Source organism: Saccostrea cucullata, unplaced genomic scaffold (genome assembly GCF_032062105.1).
Source record: "Saccostrea cucullata isolate Sc308-1 unplaced genomic scaffold, CSIRO_AGI_Scuc_v1 ctg3421, whole genome shotgun sequence".
NCBI lineage: Eukaryota > Metazoa > Mollusca > Bivalvia > Ostreida > Ostreidae > Saccostrea > Saccostrea cuccullata.
In genome coordinates this window covers 103286-120866 of record NW_026940611.1, presented here as the reverse complement: position 1 = coordinate 120866, position 17581 = coordinate 103286, and the positions used below count along the sequence as shown (strand labels likewise).

The following is a 17581-nucleotide window of genomic DNA, read 5'->3' as shown; positions in this document are numbered from 1 at the left end:
ATGTAGAGTTTGTGAATCAAGGTGTTCAATCATCTTCTGTGGTGGAAAATGTGTGTTCCCCAGTGCACAGCCCAAGGAGGATTCCAAGCATGATGGGCATTGACAATGAAGAATGCAGGAATGAAAATCAAGGCGAGGTAGAGAGTCTGAGACGCAAAATAGGAGAATTGGAGGAAGCATTGAAGATAGCCAGCAGTAAACAGTCAAGTCAGAATGGTTTGTATCCCAATCAAGGTTGTTACACTCATCCTCAAGGCTATAGTGGATATTCTCAAGGACACAGTGGTTATGCCCAAAATGCTACATATCCATCAAATGTAATCCAACCAAACCAGGGAAATCATCAAATGCGATGGACCCCTCAAACCACAAATAATCGTCCAGGTTGGAGTACTTATCCTCAGCCTAGCTGGCCTATTCCCAATGAAAGTGGAAGTACAAACTCCAACATGAGTGGATGCGAGGAACCAAAACCAAGACTCCCAATATTTAATGGGAAGGGAGACTGGAAGTCTTTCCTGCTTCAGTTTGAGATGCTGGCAGACAGATATAAATGGACAATTGAGAGGAGGAGGGAAGAAATCATCTTCTGCTTAAAGGACGAAGCTCTAACCTTCGTAACACAACTTTCTCATGAAGTCCGATCAGAATGGTTGTATCTAATAGAATCGATGAACAGGAGATTTGGTGACCATACACTACCGGAAACGCATAGAAGAGAACTTCAGCAAATCAGGAAGACGGCTGGTGAATCCTTCCAAGAGTACTCTACTCGGATTGAAGCTAAGATGAGCAAAGCATACCCTGGAATGCAAAATACTGAAATTTATAAAAGTTTAAGCATCGAGCACATGCTAAATGGAATCAACGATCAGTCTATTGCATATGATGTCTTAACTAAACGTCCACAAACCTTACAGGAGGCTGTAAATCTGCTCTCTTGGCATTTCTCATGCAAAAATGGTATTAGAGCTAAACAACATCTCAGACAAATAGCTGTGGAGGAAGAATATAATACTCCAGAAGTCAAAAGAGTTGGCAATAAACCGTTCATCACAGAGGACAGGCTGTGCCAATTTGGACGGGAATTAACAGAATCCATCACCAGCACCATGCGTGATATACAAAAAGACATGAAGAACTATGTTGACCAAAAAACAACAAACAGTTTGTCCAAACAACCCTTTGTATGTTATGGCTGTGGTGAGGAAGGGCACACCAGGAAAACATGTCCCTTGTCAAAGGATAAAAAAGAATTCAAGTCAACCACGAAGAAGGTGAACAATTATCAGACACAGACGAAGGGTGGATCTAACCAAGCGAGGTCATTTCCTCACCCTACATGTACAGAAGAAAGTAAAAAAATCTTTAAACTAGAAGGGGCTGAGGTTGTCGGCCAAACATCAGCCCTACTAAGAAGAGTGGAAATGAGTAAAATGGAGAAAAACCCCATTATCAATCAAAAGGAGAAGGAATCCACGGTGATCAAAGCAAATCCACAAACCACGACGGAAGGAAGTTTTGAACAGGTGAAGGAACCTTGTATACTTAATACTGCACCAGAGGAAAGTGAGGTTGTCATTGATAGGGTACATGCCGTAACTATCCGAGCTCCCGTTACCATTGAGGGCATTAGGATGAATGCTGTGGTAGACACTGAAGCAGAGGTGACAGTGATTAGTGAGAAGGTTTCAGGAAATTCCTGTTGAGAAACGTCCGCAGTTGCGACAAGCTCCAAGAAGCTTAGTGGTAGCAGAGGCGGGTAGGAAAATGAGGACAAGTGGAATAACGGAAGTCAAAATGGAAATAGGAGAGGAAAATTATGCATGGGAAATGTATGTGGCTCCAATAGCAGATGACCTATTACTTGGTTGTGACTTCCTCGATCAACATGATGTAACCATTAATACACGACGTGGTTTGGAAATTCAAGGCAAGTGAGTGGAATGTTACGTGGATCGCAAACAGGATCAAGTTTCAAGGTTACGTGTTACCGAGACCATCAGCATACCCCCTTCTTCTGAGGCATTGGTAATTGGAAAAAGTGAAAATCCTGAGTTGATTGACACCTGTTTTTCTGCAATAGAACCAGTGTTTGACGATTCACAAGAGGTAATTGTGGCCCGCTGTCTAGTCAACCCTTTCAGGCCGAAGATTCCAGTGAGAGTTGTTAACACCTCCAAATTTCCTATAAAACTGAAGAAAAACCAACTTTTAGGAGAATTACATCCAGTTCAAGAATGTACCGAGCTCCTAGATTCTTGTGGATACCCCTTAACGCCTGATATGGTGAAGCATAAGTGCAATAAATTGCATGAGCTGGCAGTGGATGGCAATAGTGAAAACCCAAGAATTCCAACTGACTGGAATGATACGGGAAATACAGTGCTACGGTTGCTGCGGAGCAAGGCCGATGTTCCTCAGCTGCCCGAGTATTTGAAAGACTTGTATGAAAAAAGTTGTGGGAAAATTCATTGCAGTGAAGACAAGATCAAACTGGCACAGATACTGTTAACTAACAAGGACGCTTTCGCTCAAAACAAAACAGATGTTGGTACCTGTTCTGTCATTACTCATAAGATAGATACGGCAGGATCAGCTCCCATCAGACAACCACTTAGAAGGACTCCTCAAGGATTTGAGGCAGAGGAAGAAACCTACCTAAAAGAACAGCTACGTAATGGAATTATTAAACCTTCCAAATCTGCTTGGGCCTCACCAGTGGTATTAGTTCGCAAAAAAGATGGAACAGTCCACTGGTGCATTGACTACAGAAAACTCAATGACTGCACCCGTAAAGATGCCTATCCTCTACCACGTATTGACATGTGTCTAGATTGTCTAGCAGGTGCCTCAATCTTTTCTACAATGGACCTACAAAGTGGATATTGGCAGATTGTCCTGGAGGAAAAAGACAGAGAAAAATCAGCTTTTATCACGAAATACGGACTCTTTGAATATACAAAGATGCCTTTTGGTCTATGTTCAGCACCAAGTACTTTCCAAAGATGCATGGAATTAATCTTCAGAGGAATGCAGTGGAAACACCTATTGATATATCTTGATGACATCATTATCTTTAGCCAGAATATGGAAGCTTACCCTATTCCAAACCAAAATGCAGAAACTGTTGCCTCAAAATTAGTACATGAATTTTTATTGTACGCTATGGAACTCCATTGGAAATCCATACGGATCAAGGATCTAATTTCGAGAGTGATCTGTTTAAAGAAGTCTGTTCCCTTCTCCAAATCAAAAAAACTAGATCAACCCCATACAGACCCAGTTCTAATGGCCTGATTGAAAGGTTCAATCAAACTTTAGGGAAGATGATTAAAAGCTTTATCGAAACTAACATTCATGAATGGGATAAATATCTCAGCATTCTGATGGCAGCATACAGAAGCACACCTCATCCAAGTACTGGATATTCCCCAAACATGCTAATGTTTGGTAGGGAGGTCAATACCCCGATCAGTATTCTATATCCCTTGCCAAATGACCATGACAAAAACACCGCCGACCAGTATGCTGAAAACCTGAGAGAGAAGATGGAGCAACTTTATCACGTAGCCCGGAAAAATTTACAAAGTCAAGCAGAGAGGCAAAAGAGAGACTATGACACTCGCATCAGTGAAAATACCATGCCCGTTGGAAGCCTTGTGTATAAATTGAAACCAAATCACAAGAAATTTGAATCCCCATGGGCCGGCCCCTATCTGATAATGGAAAAATTTGGTCCAGTGGTCTACAAAATAAGAAATAAACATAAAACAGAGGTCATACATCATGACAGACTAAAGCCGTTTGTGTGCGCTGAAACGCCCAGCTGGGTTGAAAAGGTAAAAGATGAAATGAAGTAAATAAGCTACATATCCACTATGACTATGTGTGATGATTTTTTTTTATGTAGTTTATGATGTTTGTACACTACGAATGTAGATTTTTTTTTTAAAAAATACTTTTTTATCCTTCAATGATATTTGAGCTAAAGTCTAGCTGTCACATAATATGAGACAGATTTTGTATATATGTTTTTGTTCACATTTCGAGGACGAAATGTAGTCCAAGCGGGGGAAAGTGTGATAAATGTGAAATGTTAATTGCGTTGTCATGTTTACAATGTGAGATATTTCTTGTCTCATACTTTGTTGTGACATGTGGAGGAAATTCGAACTGGTATTGATGCATGATTACTGTATAAATGCATATTACGTTTATTAATTTCGATGTTAATCATATTCGTTTTTTACATACTTAATTACCTCTATTCATGATTACGTCTATTATTGTGGAAAACTGCAACTTGTATCCAAAACTGTGAAGAAAGATGTTTTGACTTTACCGGGAAATCACATGTTTTTATACTGCAATCCCGATCCCGATCTAACATGATTTGTATAAAGAATATCGTATTTATCCTGTACTTTGACTCGAGTACTGTTTTCTTGTAGTAATGTTATGTATTTAAAATAAATATTATCGTATTTTTATTACCGTTTAAATTATACAAGTTGTGTATTGTAAATATGTAGGTATTGCTATGACCTAGTTACCTAGATACGTTTGTATAACATACGGGTTCTTGAGCTAGATAGAGAGAGGTACGGCAGCCGTTAAGGGTGACAATCTCATGAGAATTATTGTTGAAAGGTATTTTTTTATTAGTTCAAGTACTTAGGGACTTAAATGGTATTGTAATATTGTAGAAAGGATTTTTAACTAATGTTATAGTGAACAGGGATTTTTATTACATTGTTCAATATTTTTTAAAGGAAAATATCTAAATTTAAACCTGAAAATATTATATTTCATATTTTATGTTCTAAATAAATAGTTCATATTAATTGATATAATATTTGTGTCTTTTCTAACGTTTTTGAATTTAAATAACAAATTCAGCAAACGCAATACAAACTCCGAGGTGGGGACTGTCTGTCTCAATGAGCAGACGGTCATTGGGGATCCGCCTTACTCCCTGAAGTTGCCCCAAGGTGAAGTTCTGTATGAATCCACTGACCCCAAAAAACACAACCCGCCCTGTGGCCAACCATTCATCCACCAGTGAAGCTCCCCCAGTGAATGAATGGAGGTACAATGGAACCCACAAGGGAGTGCGTGCCTGGTACAGCAGTTGTTGACAATCTTGAAGCGGCTCCTGGCCCATTGGGTCAGAAGGCGCCCCTAAGATTAAGTACCAAAGGGGTGAGGGGAGTTGCCAGCCGGGAAAATTCACCCAACACCCACCTCTGGTGATCCCCCTGTTAGACCCCCTAAAGTAATCGAGGCCCACTTCTCCGATTATCCAGCCGTTCTCCACACACCGGGCCACTAGCGACTCAATACTACCAGCAGTCACCCCTGCAACCTGGGTTGGATGAAAACAATGGTCGTCACCCACCCGGGCTCTGGGGTATTGTCCGTTGGTGGAGTAGGGCCATCCACATAGACGGCACACCCACCGACGACCTGCACAGGGACATCACAGGCGACTGGAAGGTGTGTAATCCCCTCTGTGAGAGTCGTCAAGGCCACCCTCACTGACATCCGTGTTGGATGCCGGTGAGCGTCAATGACCTTCACGGTCATTGGGTCTGGTAACCAGTCTAGGGAGCTGGGCGGAACTCACAGTCTCCCCGTCTTCCCTTGGGATCGGGTAGACCTGCTGTACCCCTCTAAAAAATGGATGATCACTCCTCACCCTCTGCACAGACTGTGCAGCAGGAGCTCGGCGATAGGGCCTATCCTGGCTTTACTTCTCCCTCCACAATTGCTTGAGAAAAGTATTCCAGGCTTTACCTTCTTTTTTTTCAAATAAAAAAGCGGGGTTTCCAAAACGAGCAAAGAATCCGTAAACAGCTGCAGTAGCCTCCGCAGTCTGGGTTGGTGGGGGGATACATTAAACCCATTTGGTGAATTGGTCCACCATGACAGATATATATATTCATTACCTTGTTTAGTCCTGGGTAATTTCTCGGCCCCAGAAAATCAACATGGACTCTATTCATAGGTGCACCAGCGTGGTACTTAATCATCTTCGCCCTTGTATTAGGATGCTTATTCCTACTGCACGAACCAAAAGTGCTCACAAACTGTTCGGCTTCCGTTATCATACTGTATAGAAATATCACTGCTTGAAAAAACACCTTTACAAAACTTTACTTGTGAAGTAAATTTCATTAAAGGTGCTCCAAAAAGCAAGGTCATCTTTGTATTAACTTTACAAAAAGTAAAGGTGAAAAGGTAACCTTTACTTACACGAAAAGATAATTAAATATAACCTTTCACCTTTAATGCCATATTAAAGTTCATTAAATAATAAATATACATATTTTATAAAAGTCTAATTTAAATGCTGACTATTGTTTAATACACTTATTCTTTGGATTTTCACAGTTAGTTTAAAGAATCTAATCTAGTCAGTACCCAGAATTTTAAGACAAATGTCATATATTTTTTTAATTATCTTGTATCCATTTCCAGTTGAAATTAGTATTAGAAATGGTCATCTACAGATTCAAACACTCGACTCATCATTATTTGACAGACTACACCTCAAATATACAACACCTATGATGTAAGCCAGGTTAGCTTAGTTGGAGCAGCTGGCGTTTATTTTGAATGTGAAACAATAAAGCACGGCAATGCATTTGCAAAATATTTTACATGTAATAAATTGTATCCCTATCACTGACATTAAAAACCGCCCAGGCAAAAAACCTAAGATGGTTAACTATGGAAAACCTGTGTCCGTCGCTATGTAAATAATGTCTCGAAGGAGAATGCCGGACGTGCATTCGGTGCAATAGTTAACAAGAGGCCCACGGGCCTTATAGGTCACCTGAGCATTATGCAACAATTTTCCAGTTATTGAATTTGATTCATGTTTTAAGCCATATGCTATATGACATTCACAATTTTGAAAGAGGCACCATTGATCATCATAACAATACACTTAGCAGTTGCTTAGCTTGGTTACTGAATACCCATATGCAGGGTAGGGGAACAAAAATGCATTCCAACTAACCAGTAGTGCCCCTAACACTGTGACATAAACCCCTGACCCTAGGTCCACACATTGCACAAATTTCAAATAGGCACCCTTAATATCAAAAAATAAATAAATGTTTTATAAATACAAAAGAGCAGATTTCAAACAATAAATTCATTTTCAGTATATAAGTAGAGCCCCCACCCCACCCTTGACCCTGGGGCTTTGAAATTCACAATTCTGCAAGACTAGGGCCCTTACTCATCATAACTATAAAGGTAGTTCATCTTCTTTATACCCAGACACAAAGAAAATAAATTTTCAAAGATTTAATGTATTTTCATTATATAATCAATTGAGCCCCACCCCCCTAACACCAGAACCCCTGACCCTGGGGCCATAAAAGAGACATTCTTGCTCATCATAACTATGTACTTAGTTTATTTAATTCCTAGGAGCTTAGAAGAAGATTTTCAAAGAATTCATGTATTTTCAATGTATAATCAATAGAGCCCTGTCCTAACACCAGAAACCCTGACCCTGGGACCATAAAATTCACAATTTTGGTAAAAGCACTCTTCTTCATCATAACTATGCACTTAGTTAGTTTATTTAATACCTAGGAGCAGAAAAGAAGATTTTCAAAGAATTCATGTATTTTTACTATATATAATCTATAGAGCCCCGCCCTAATACCAGAACCCTTGACCCTGGGGCCATAAAATTCACAATTTTGGTTGAGGCACTCTTGCTCATCATAACTATGCACTTAGTTGGTTTATTTAATACCTAGGAGCAGAGAAGAAGATTTTCAAAGAATTCATGTTTTTTTTTACTATATAATCAATAGAGCCCCGCCCTAACACCAGAACCCCTGACCCTGGGGCCATAAAATTCACAATTTTGGTAGAGGCACTCATGCTTATCATAACTATGCACTTAGTTAGTATATTTAATACCCAGGGGCAGAGAAGAAGATTTTCAAAGAATTCATGTATTTTCACTATATATAATCAAAAGAGCCCCGCCCTAACACCAGAACCCCTGACCCTGGGGCCATAAAATTCACAATTTTGGTAGAGGCACTCTTGCTCATCATAACTATGTACTTTGGTTGGTTTATTTAATACCCAGGAGTAGAGAAGATTTCCAAAGAAATAATGCATTTTCACTATATACTTATTTAGCCCCGCCCAAGCACTAGAACCCCTGACCCCAGGGCCATGAATTTCACAATTTTGGTAAAGGACTCAATGCTGATTACAATCATGCAAACAGTTTGACTGCTTGATGTCCAGGAGTAAAGAAGAAGATTTTTAAAGATTGCATTAATTTTTGTGGTTTTGGCCCCACCCCTCGGGCCCCAGGGGGGCAGGGATCATGAAATTCACAATTTTTGTTCCCCTTCACCCATAGATGCTTTGTGCCAAATTTGGTTGATATTGGTTCAGTGGTTGCAGAGAAGAAGCTGAAAACGTTTAAATGTTAACACACGATGGACGACGAACGACGGACGAAAACGGATAGCAATAGGTCACCTGAGTTTAATCAGGTGACCTAAAAATGCACAAACATCCTATAATATTTGCATGTATGAAAAAATCAAAATTAAAATACATTTCAACATTTTTTTGTTATTTCCATTACCAGTATATTTATACAAATATGATATATATAAAGCAAAAAAAAAATGTGTGTGTATTGAAGAGCACTGGCTTAGAATGATATGAACATATTACTGAATACTCATTTCTCATTGGCTTCCCTTTGGCCACGCCCACATATACAACCAAAACCATTAATATACATTCCTCGCATACAATGTACAGTGTATTACCGCTATACTGCGAAACACAGGAAAAAAATATTATCTGCACCAGGATTGCCTACAACTCTCTGAATTGGATGGCATAGATCTTTAATATGTACATTGATATTATTATAAAGTAATTAAAAATATAACAATGGGAAAAATTGGCATACTGAATCAAAAATGATCTAAAATATTCTGTATTTTTGCTTCTCATCATATAATGAGTTAGATATACAGCACAAACAATATCCAGTTATAACCTTGAAAATAAACATTATATTGAGCTATCTTTGACTTTTGTTTTCCTTTGAACATTCAGATACATGTGAGAAAAAATAAAAAAAGAAATACAGATGACAAGTATAAATTTCACATTTCTGCTTATGAAATGGAGGTCCCATGTCACTTTAAAATATAATACTGGTACAATATTTATTCTTTATGGTGCATGTACATATATAAATAAACTTTGCAGTTTAAATTGAATTAAAAATGTGGAAAAAATTACATAAAAGGCTATTTGATTTGTGCTTATTATACACAGGCTAATAACATCTTCAACTTGTAATGCAAAATGATGCATTTTACATATTCACAAACACAAAATATGGTGAAAAATCTATTAGAATAGATGCGGGGATGCAGTTTGCAAAATGCATGAGATCATGTACGAGTCCAGCTTCACTCCGTGAACTTGTCTGTGCTAGATTTAGTTTAGACTATGTTTTTATGTCTGTGGTAAATGTTAGTGTGTTTGCATATGTGTCCAGCTTCAAACATTTTCATGTATGTGCTCGACTTCACACGCCTTGGAAAATATGTAATAGGTTGTGGTAGATGCTTGTGTGTTTGCATATGTGTCCAGCTTCACACATTTTCATGTATGTGCTCGACTTCACACGCCTTGGAAAATATGTAATAGGTTGTGGTAGATGCTTGTGTGTTTGCATATGTGTCCAGCTTCACACATTTTCATGTATGTGCTCGACTTCACACGCCTTGGAAAATATGTAATAGGTTGTGGAAGATGCTTGTGTGTTTGCATATGTGTCCAGCTTCAAACATTTTCATGTGTGTGCTCGACTTCACACGCCTTGAAAAATATGTAATAGGTTGTGGCAGATGCATGTGTATTTGTGTATGTGTCCAGCTTCACACATTTTCATGTATATGCTCGACTTCACACACCTTGGAAAATATGTAATAGGTTATGGTAGATGCATGTTTGCATATGTATCCAGCTTCACGTATTTTCAGGTGTTTGCTCGATTTACACGTCATAAATGTAAAATATGTAACCAAGATGGTGTAAAACGTTTACAAGTGTATGATGCACAAAGAGAAAAAAAGTTCTGTGTGTTTTGTTCTGCAAATAAATAAATTACAATTATGTCCTGTTGAGAAACTGACAATCAAAATAAGTAACATATTCATTTTACATTACTGTACTGAAAATCACACACCCAGTTTAAATTACTGTACTGAAAATTGAATTTGTGCAAAGAATCTGAATGAATAACATTTAAAACCATGAATGCTTGCATGTTCATCTATAAATCTCCAAGATGTTTTGTAACACAATTGGACCATACCGTACATACAAATAAATTACATATTAACTTTTTAATATATGTTGTGTTTCTTATATTTGATTAATAAGGACATATGTGTATAAGGCATAATAATCCTTATATGTCCTTGAGAGCCATTTAGGTTCTTACGCACTTTATTTCTATTTACTAATTATGTGTTGAATGTAGTCAATATTGTTGTAAATATTAATGTGAATTATTAATGGTCAGTGTTGATGAATTATCACAATTAGGTCAAAGATCAATATCTGAGCATTTACGTGGTCAGTATCTATTATTGGTATCTAAATAATTAAATGTATTGGAAAATGACTTGATAAAATTAATTGACCCCATTCAGAATTGTAATTGAACACTTGATTAAATCTGCAAGTGAAGATATATATTCGGAGACTGGACGGGCGGAGAGAGATCTAGAGAGAGAACAAGAACTTTATACAAACGTTTCAGACGTACCACTATACGAACTTTGTGCCCCCCTGTACTAGTTACTAGTTTGGCTTCCAGTGGATATTCAAAATACTAACTCTGATAATATTTTAACTGTACCAGTGCTGACAACATTGTTCTAACTTTATATGCATGAACGTCTATATATTGTGCAACAGTGACTTAATAAATATATTTATAACCGTATCCAAAGTTGTTGTGTTATAGACGTTCATTTGGTGCCGTGACCAGGACTTAGATTCGAACGGGTGACCACTGGTTGGAATACTGTAGAAAAATTTAATGCTTGTGACCAGGAATATCGAAATTTACCATGATCATTTTAATGTCAATGACCAAGGCCATGCGAAGTATAACTAAAATGTCGAACGCGGAGGGAAAATGTGGCAAGGTAGGACGTTACTTTCTGACCCAGAAGTATCTGTAGCCTGACCAAATTTTGATATTCTTAAAAAAATTAATTTTAAAAAAAAGGTTTGGCTTATTGTTTTGGATTCTCTTAATAGATAATTCTGACTTATTAAAGAAATGATTTTAAAAATGAAGAAAGATTTGAAATTTTGTGCAAAGAAATTCTTTCATCATTCAGTGCACATTAAATTCTTTGCTCTAAAAATGTATAAGACTGATTCAAAAGATTGAGATAAAAAAATTCATCATTATCTTGAAAATGAATTTATAAACACAAGGAATGCATTTAATACTATTGTACATATGTAGTGATGATAGTTTGCTTCTAATCAATGTTGTTTAAAAAAAGAGAGAGAAAATATTAAGCAATATCTTATAATGAACAGGCAAGAGAAAATGGTAATGAAGTTCACGTCAGATTTATTGTCACATTTTTTAAATTTTGAATTTTGACTAACTAGATGTATTTTGAAGAATTATTATACAAATTTTGACAAAAATGCAACACTAAATCAAACATACATTTGGGTTCATCGTGGACTAAATTTGAGGCATATGACGTTGGTCTGATACCAAAGACGATGAATAACGTCTGACCCAGTGTTGATGGGCCGTCATAAGTGTTTGTACTAATTCTGACTTCAATTCGCTGCGAGGATGCAATTGTAAAAGGATAGTACCGTGTTTATGTTTTAAAAGAATATTGACTGTGAGTATCACAATTAGTGGAAATGAGGAACACAACAGGTGATAGCAGTCCTTTGAAGATACTTACAGATGAAGAAAACGTTGGACACTAATAATATTTACTGATTTGTGTTGTACTTTTGAACAAATTTACCAAAACTGAATACATGTAAATCAATTACAAATTCTGACGTTGGAGAACAAAAACTCTATTAATTCGGACTTAGCTATTGGACTCAAATTTAAACTCAAAGGTATGGGATCCGGATACACTGGTGACTTCTTATTTGAAGGGCGATACTACCGCCTGGAGTGGTGGTAATTGCACTCCGTCATCTATTAATCCTTTATCTCAAACTGGGAGTTGGCAAAATTGGGTTTATTCTATTTTAATAATCAGCATCGCTTTAATCCTGGGGATTATGGTCCTTATCTATTATAAATGTAAAAGGCGTTGGTCAAGTTGATTTTGGCAAAAGGTTAAGAAAGCAGGCGGAGAGAGGGAACAACTGAAATTGGTGGCGATTAAATCCCCTAGTGAAGATAACACTAGCAGACACAATAAGGCATCTGCACCATCACCAACTACTGCTTTCTTCGCTGGAGTTGACCCTGTCGACACCATTACGAAACTATATCCGAAACTAAGGACGGATGTATTAACACCGAAAACCGATGACCCCGCTGCATTGTAAATAAACACTTATGTAAGTCGATCCCTCTTTCGAATAAGAGCCGAGGATCGTGAATATTGGACAGTCTGTTGATTTCGAGACTAATGTTTAATAAAACATACAATTTCTGTGTTGTTCGTATTCCAGTTGGAGAAAGACTTTATTGTCTCGTGAACTGTGTGTTGTAATAATTTAACCAATCCTTATCTGACTTTTCGTTTAACATGATGTACCTTACAGACGAGGGAGAATTACATTATGCCTATACTTACAAACCAAATAAGCATAAATTACCATGGAAAAATCCACAAGTACAAATTCCATCGACTATGAATTAAACTAATTCATCTCTTGTGAGGGAGGAATGTAACACAATTGGACCATACCGTACATATAAATAAATTACATATTAACTTTTTAATATATGTTGTGTTTCTTATATTTGATTAATAAGGACATATGTGTATAAGGCATAATAATCCTTATATGTCCTTGAGAGCCATTTAGGTTCTTACGCACTTTATTTCTATTTACTAATTATGTGTTGAATGTAGTCAATATTGTTGTAAATATTAATGTGAATTATTAATGGTCAGTGTTGATGAATTATCACAATTAGGTCAAAGATCAATATCTGAGCATTTACGTGGTCAGTATCTATTACTGGTATCTAAATAATTAAATGTATTGGAAAATGACTTGATAAAATTAATTGACCCCATTCAGAATTGTAATTGAACACTTGATTAAATCTGCAAGTGAAGATATATATTCGGAGACTGGACGGGCGGAGAGAGATCTAGAGAGAGAACAAGAACTTTATACAAACGTTTCAGACGTACCACTATACGAACTTTGTGCCCCCCTGTACTAGTTACTAGTTTGGCTTCCAAATACTAACTCTGATAATATTTTAACTGTACCAGTGCTGACAACATTGTTCTAACTTTATATGCATGAACGTCTATATATTGTGCAACAGTGACTTAATAAATATATTTATAACCGTATCCAAAGTTGTTGTGTTATAGTTTTCTAGTTAGTTTGTAGTGCCGCATCGGGCGGTCTTATAACACATTTCATAATGTCAGTTTGCATGAATAAATCAATTTATCCTTGTACCTCATATCTTGAAAATAGATGCCGAAATTCTAGTCTACAGTTTATTTTCACAGCACATCACAAATGGAAACATTCAGGAAAAATAATTCACTAAAAATAAAATCCAAGTTAAATAATCACATGTACATATAAATTCAAGAAATATTAGGTAATATTCCAAGTAAGTAAGTAACTTTATCTATTTCTAACAGTTCTATCTACTAAGTCTTCTATATTTCCATCTTCCTATCTTATTCTAAAATTCTGCCGCACTATATATATATATACTCAAGATCCGCTCCTGACGAGCACATTATAAGATCCTAAAGATCAGGAATCGATACACAGGTCATTACAATCAGCAGGGGGTTATATGTAAGAGGGGGCGATTAATATACAGATAAGATGATAATGTGTGAACAATTAAGTATTGAAGAGTTATATTACAGATAAGATATTCTAAATCGCTACAAGTTTACAAATTCTTGATCATATCATTGATAACAGTACATTTTCTTGATCATGACATCTGTATTGGATTCCCCTCTCTGACATCTTTTCTTGTTCACCAATTAGTTTAACAGTCATCTGGGTACTCAGGTGATGTACAAGTCCTAATAATAACAATTTTCAAAATTATAAAGAAAACAATATAATTTTTAAATAGGTTTTCATTACTACTATTGAAATTAAAGCACAAGCTTTTGAAGACATACTTAAGTAACTTAAAACATCTATAACTAAACATTATGGAAATTTAGACAAAGCGACTCAATGTCAAACAAATGATAGTGATACATCTGTAATATCCATGAAACTTACTGAGATACTTAAAATGTTTATGGTGTGCTTTCACTAAGCTTAGCAGTATATAAACATCTCTTGATTAAATGTTGAAGTCCAATCCTCACCTGACTTGCACATTCATATGGAATGGTTCTATGTTGATAATCTCTTTCAACAATCTTCATCACAACATCTGAAAGTCATCCATCTTCAAAATTAAATCTGACGCTCACCTTTCAAGTGTATATAGACTCCCTGTGCAAATGCATGGAAAATAAGATTTTGAATAAAAAATGAATTATCTCTTCACCATACCTGGCCTCTTTAAAAAATGTGAGGAAATATTTTAAATACTTTTCTTTAGATAAAATCATGTAGTGAGTATCCAACAATGTTGAAAAAAAGTTATCTCTAGAATTTTACATTTATATTGAATGAAAAATGCATTGTTCCCTCTACTTAAAAAAAATCAAAAGACATTACCTAAAATGGAAATAAGGTACAACTGTGACTGGTGTCTCAGGCACAACCAATAAACACAAGACCTTTCCATCCTTAGCAGCATGCATTAGCTCCACATTCTTTGCTTCTACAAAAATATACAATGAAATTTTTTTAAAAAATGAGAGCGAAGCTTTATATTGAATGAAAAATGCATTGTTCACTCTACTTAAAAAAACTCAAAAGACATTACCTAAAATGGAAATAAGGTACAACTGTGACTGGTGTCTCAGGAACAACCAATAAACACAAGACCTTTCAATCCTTAGCAGCATGCATTAGCTCCGCATTCCTTGCTTCTACAAAAAATATACAATGAAAATTAAAAAAAAAATGAGAGCGAAGATTGTTACATGTACTTGGGAGAACAGAGGAAGGAATTTTGAAGTCAGATTATTATTAATTATATTTCTGCCAGTGTTGGCAGGGGCGTAGTATCCGAGGGGCCAGCCCCCCCCCCCTTTTTTTCCAAACCTAACTTTCACTATAGGAAATGTTAATTTTAGAAATGTACCGAAAATGTAGTATAAGATTTGGTACTATAAAAGTAGTTGTCACTGAGAAAAAGTTTACCTACCCCCCCCCCCCCCCCTCCGCCCACCACCACCACCACCATGAAATAGGATTTTCGACTTTGGGCAACTTTAACCTTTTTTTTTTTGGCTTGTCAACTTTAAAAGAATTTTTCTATGCCACTGGTTGGGACGGATAAATTTCCATAATAAATTGAAACGAATTATGCGCAACAAATAAGACACATGTATTACCTTGCAGTCACCGGCCCACATAATGTATACAACTGACATCATCCCAAATCCCTTTCTTTGTTGTTTACTTGGCGGAATTTTCTTTGCCTTCTAGACTTGTTCCCTACTCTGGTTCCCATACATTGCCGTGAATAAGTCCTACGTTTACTGGTTTTGTTCACAAGCTTCAACATCAATAAAATCTCCAGCACATTTACAGCCTGTATTGTAAACTACACTGAAAACATACTTTACACACAATTTTCAGCTCAGTATTATGTTATCCTCTTCATTCAAGTAATATGTAAACTCTTCTCGAATGTAAAACGAACGATCTACTCTTAACAGTAACCCAAATATGGCACTGTGTATTCGGTTGAATAGCCAATCATTTCAAATCAAGTTGAGCGGGTCTGCATCGTTATTTTGACGAAGTTTGAAACCAGTGGTAATTTTTTGGCACTTCATCTAGATTTGAGAAGATTCTTGCCTTGACAACTGCTCGAACTCCCGGGTTGGCATGCTCTGAAGGTTTGTTTACGATTTCCAGCCGTTTTCACTTTCACTTTCAGACCAGTACACATTGTGCATGTTGTGAAAGAATGAAACTAATCAAAGTCACGGTAAACGACGCTTTGTATGTTTTTTTTCTGCTAGGATATTAGATAAGTACTTTTGATAATTTGGTGATTAAATGTTTATGTGCGTCACTTTATCCTGTAAAGGTGTATGAATCATAGGGGCTTATCTTCCGGATTGATAAATGTAAAATAATTTTAAAAATTTTTATCTACATTAACCATGTTAACTACACTCTAAAAGTTGCTTTAATAAAGATTCTGATCAGGCAAGAAAAATAATGTTTAAAGAAAAGTACTACACCTATATACATAAACTCTCAACTTTGAGAGTTTATTTATTTTTATTTATATCATTTTGTATTTTAAACTGTGTCCATTTGCTTAAAACACAGGTATAGTGAATTAAGTATGCAGATTGTTGAAGGGAAAACATCAAGACGGGGCGAGGAAGACAACAAAACATGATTACCCAGATTGAGGATCCCAGTGTTCTTTGGTACAAGCACATTTTAATAATAAATTTCATGAAATCTGTTACTTGAACAAACATTTACATTATTTAGTGCTTGACTTGCTCGGGAGTCAATATCGTCATATTTTTGTAAAAAAAAATGTTTAATTTCCTTTGTATAGTCTGAAGCTACTCAGCCTACCATGAGAAAATTAAACGATCTGTCATAAAGAAGATGCGGGTTCTCAACTTTCATATTATAAATGGCAAGTATTGTTTAGAACTAAATTTAGATTATTCTTGATAAAAAATAACATAAGGGTGTTTGTCAATTCATAGCTATTATATGTGATTACGCTGTGTATTAATTTTCAAAATCAATTCATTCTCTGGTGACCAAGTGCAGCAGTTTGCTTCAAACTCATAATTTTGTTTTAAAAATATTGACTATATTTGTCCATATGTTCAAAATGTTAATCACGGTATGAATTCTATTTCAGCATGATTGTCATCTTCAATTTGAGGGACTCTCACCTAAAGTCCTTTTACTGTTCCATATTAGGAAAAAGGTCATGAGCTGAAACATGCGATTGGGGAAAAAGGTACATATATCCTAAACCATAACTTCAGTATCATTCTGTATACGTGTACAGCTAAACTAAATACCGTATAAGTGGAAATGTTAGCGACACGCAAATTTTACGATTTGTCCTTTAAAACTGGTAATTCATTTTTAGCAGGATGCTATTTTAGCAATTTTGAAATGCACATTAAATAAGCTATCACAAATAAAACGC

At 36.3% G+C, this 17581-nt stretch overlaps 1 long non-coding RNA gene across 2 annotated transcripts; it reads right to left on the bottom strand.

Moving 5' to 3' along the window:
- Nucleotides 1-13660: 13660 nt before the first annotated feature.
- Nucleotides 13661-16406, bottom strand: LOC134255703 (uncharacterized). 2 transcript variants are annotated; one of them, XR_009989611.1, is made up of 5 exons: nt 15774-16406; nt 15200-15305; nt 14989-15094; nt 14631-14760; nt 13661-14333 (listed from the first exon to the last, which is right to left on the bottom strand). It is a non-coding gene; the product is annotated as an uncharacterized LOC134255703 (long non-coding RNA). The 2 variants fall into 2 exon arrangements; XR_009989612.1 differs by lacking the exon at nt 15200-15305 and having other exon boundaries at nt 15774-16390.
- Between the last annotated feature and the right edge of the window lie 1175 nt (nt 16407-17581).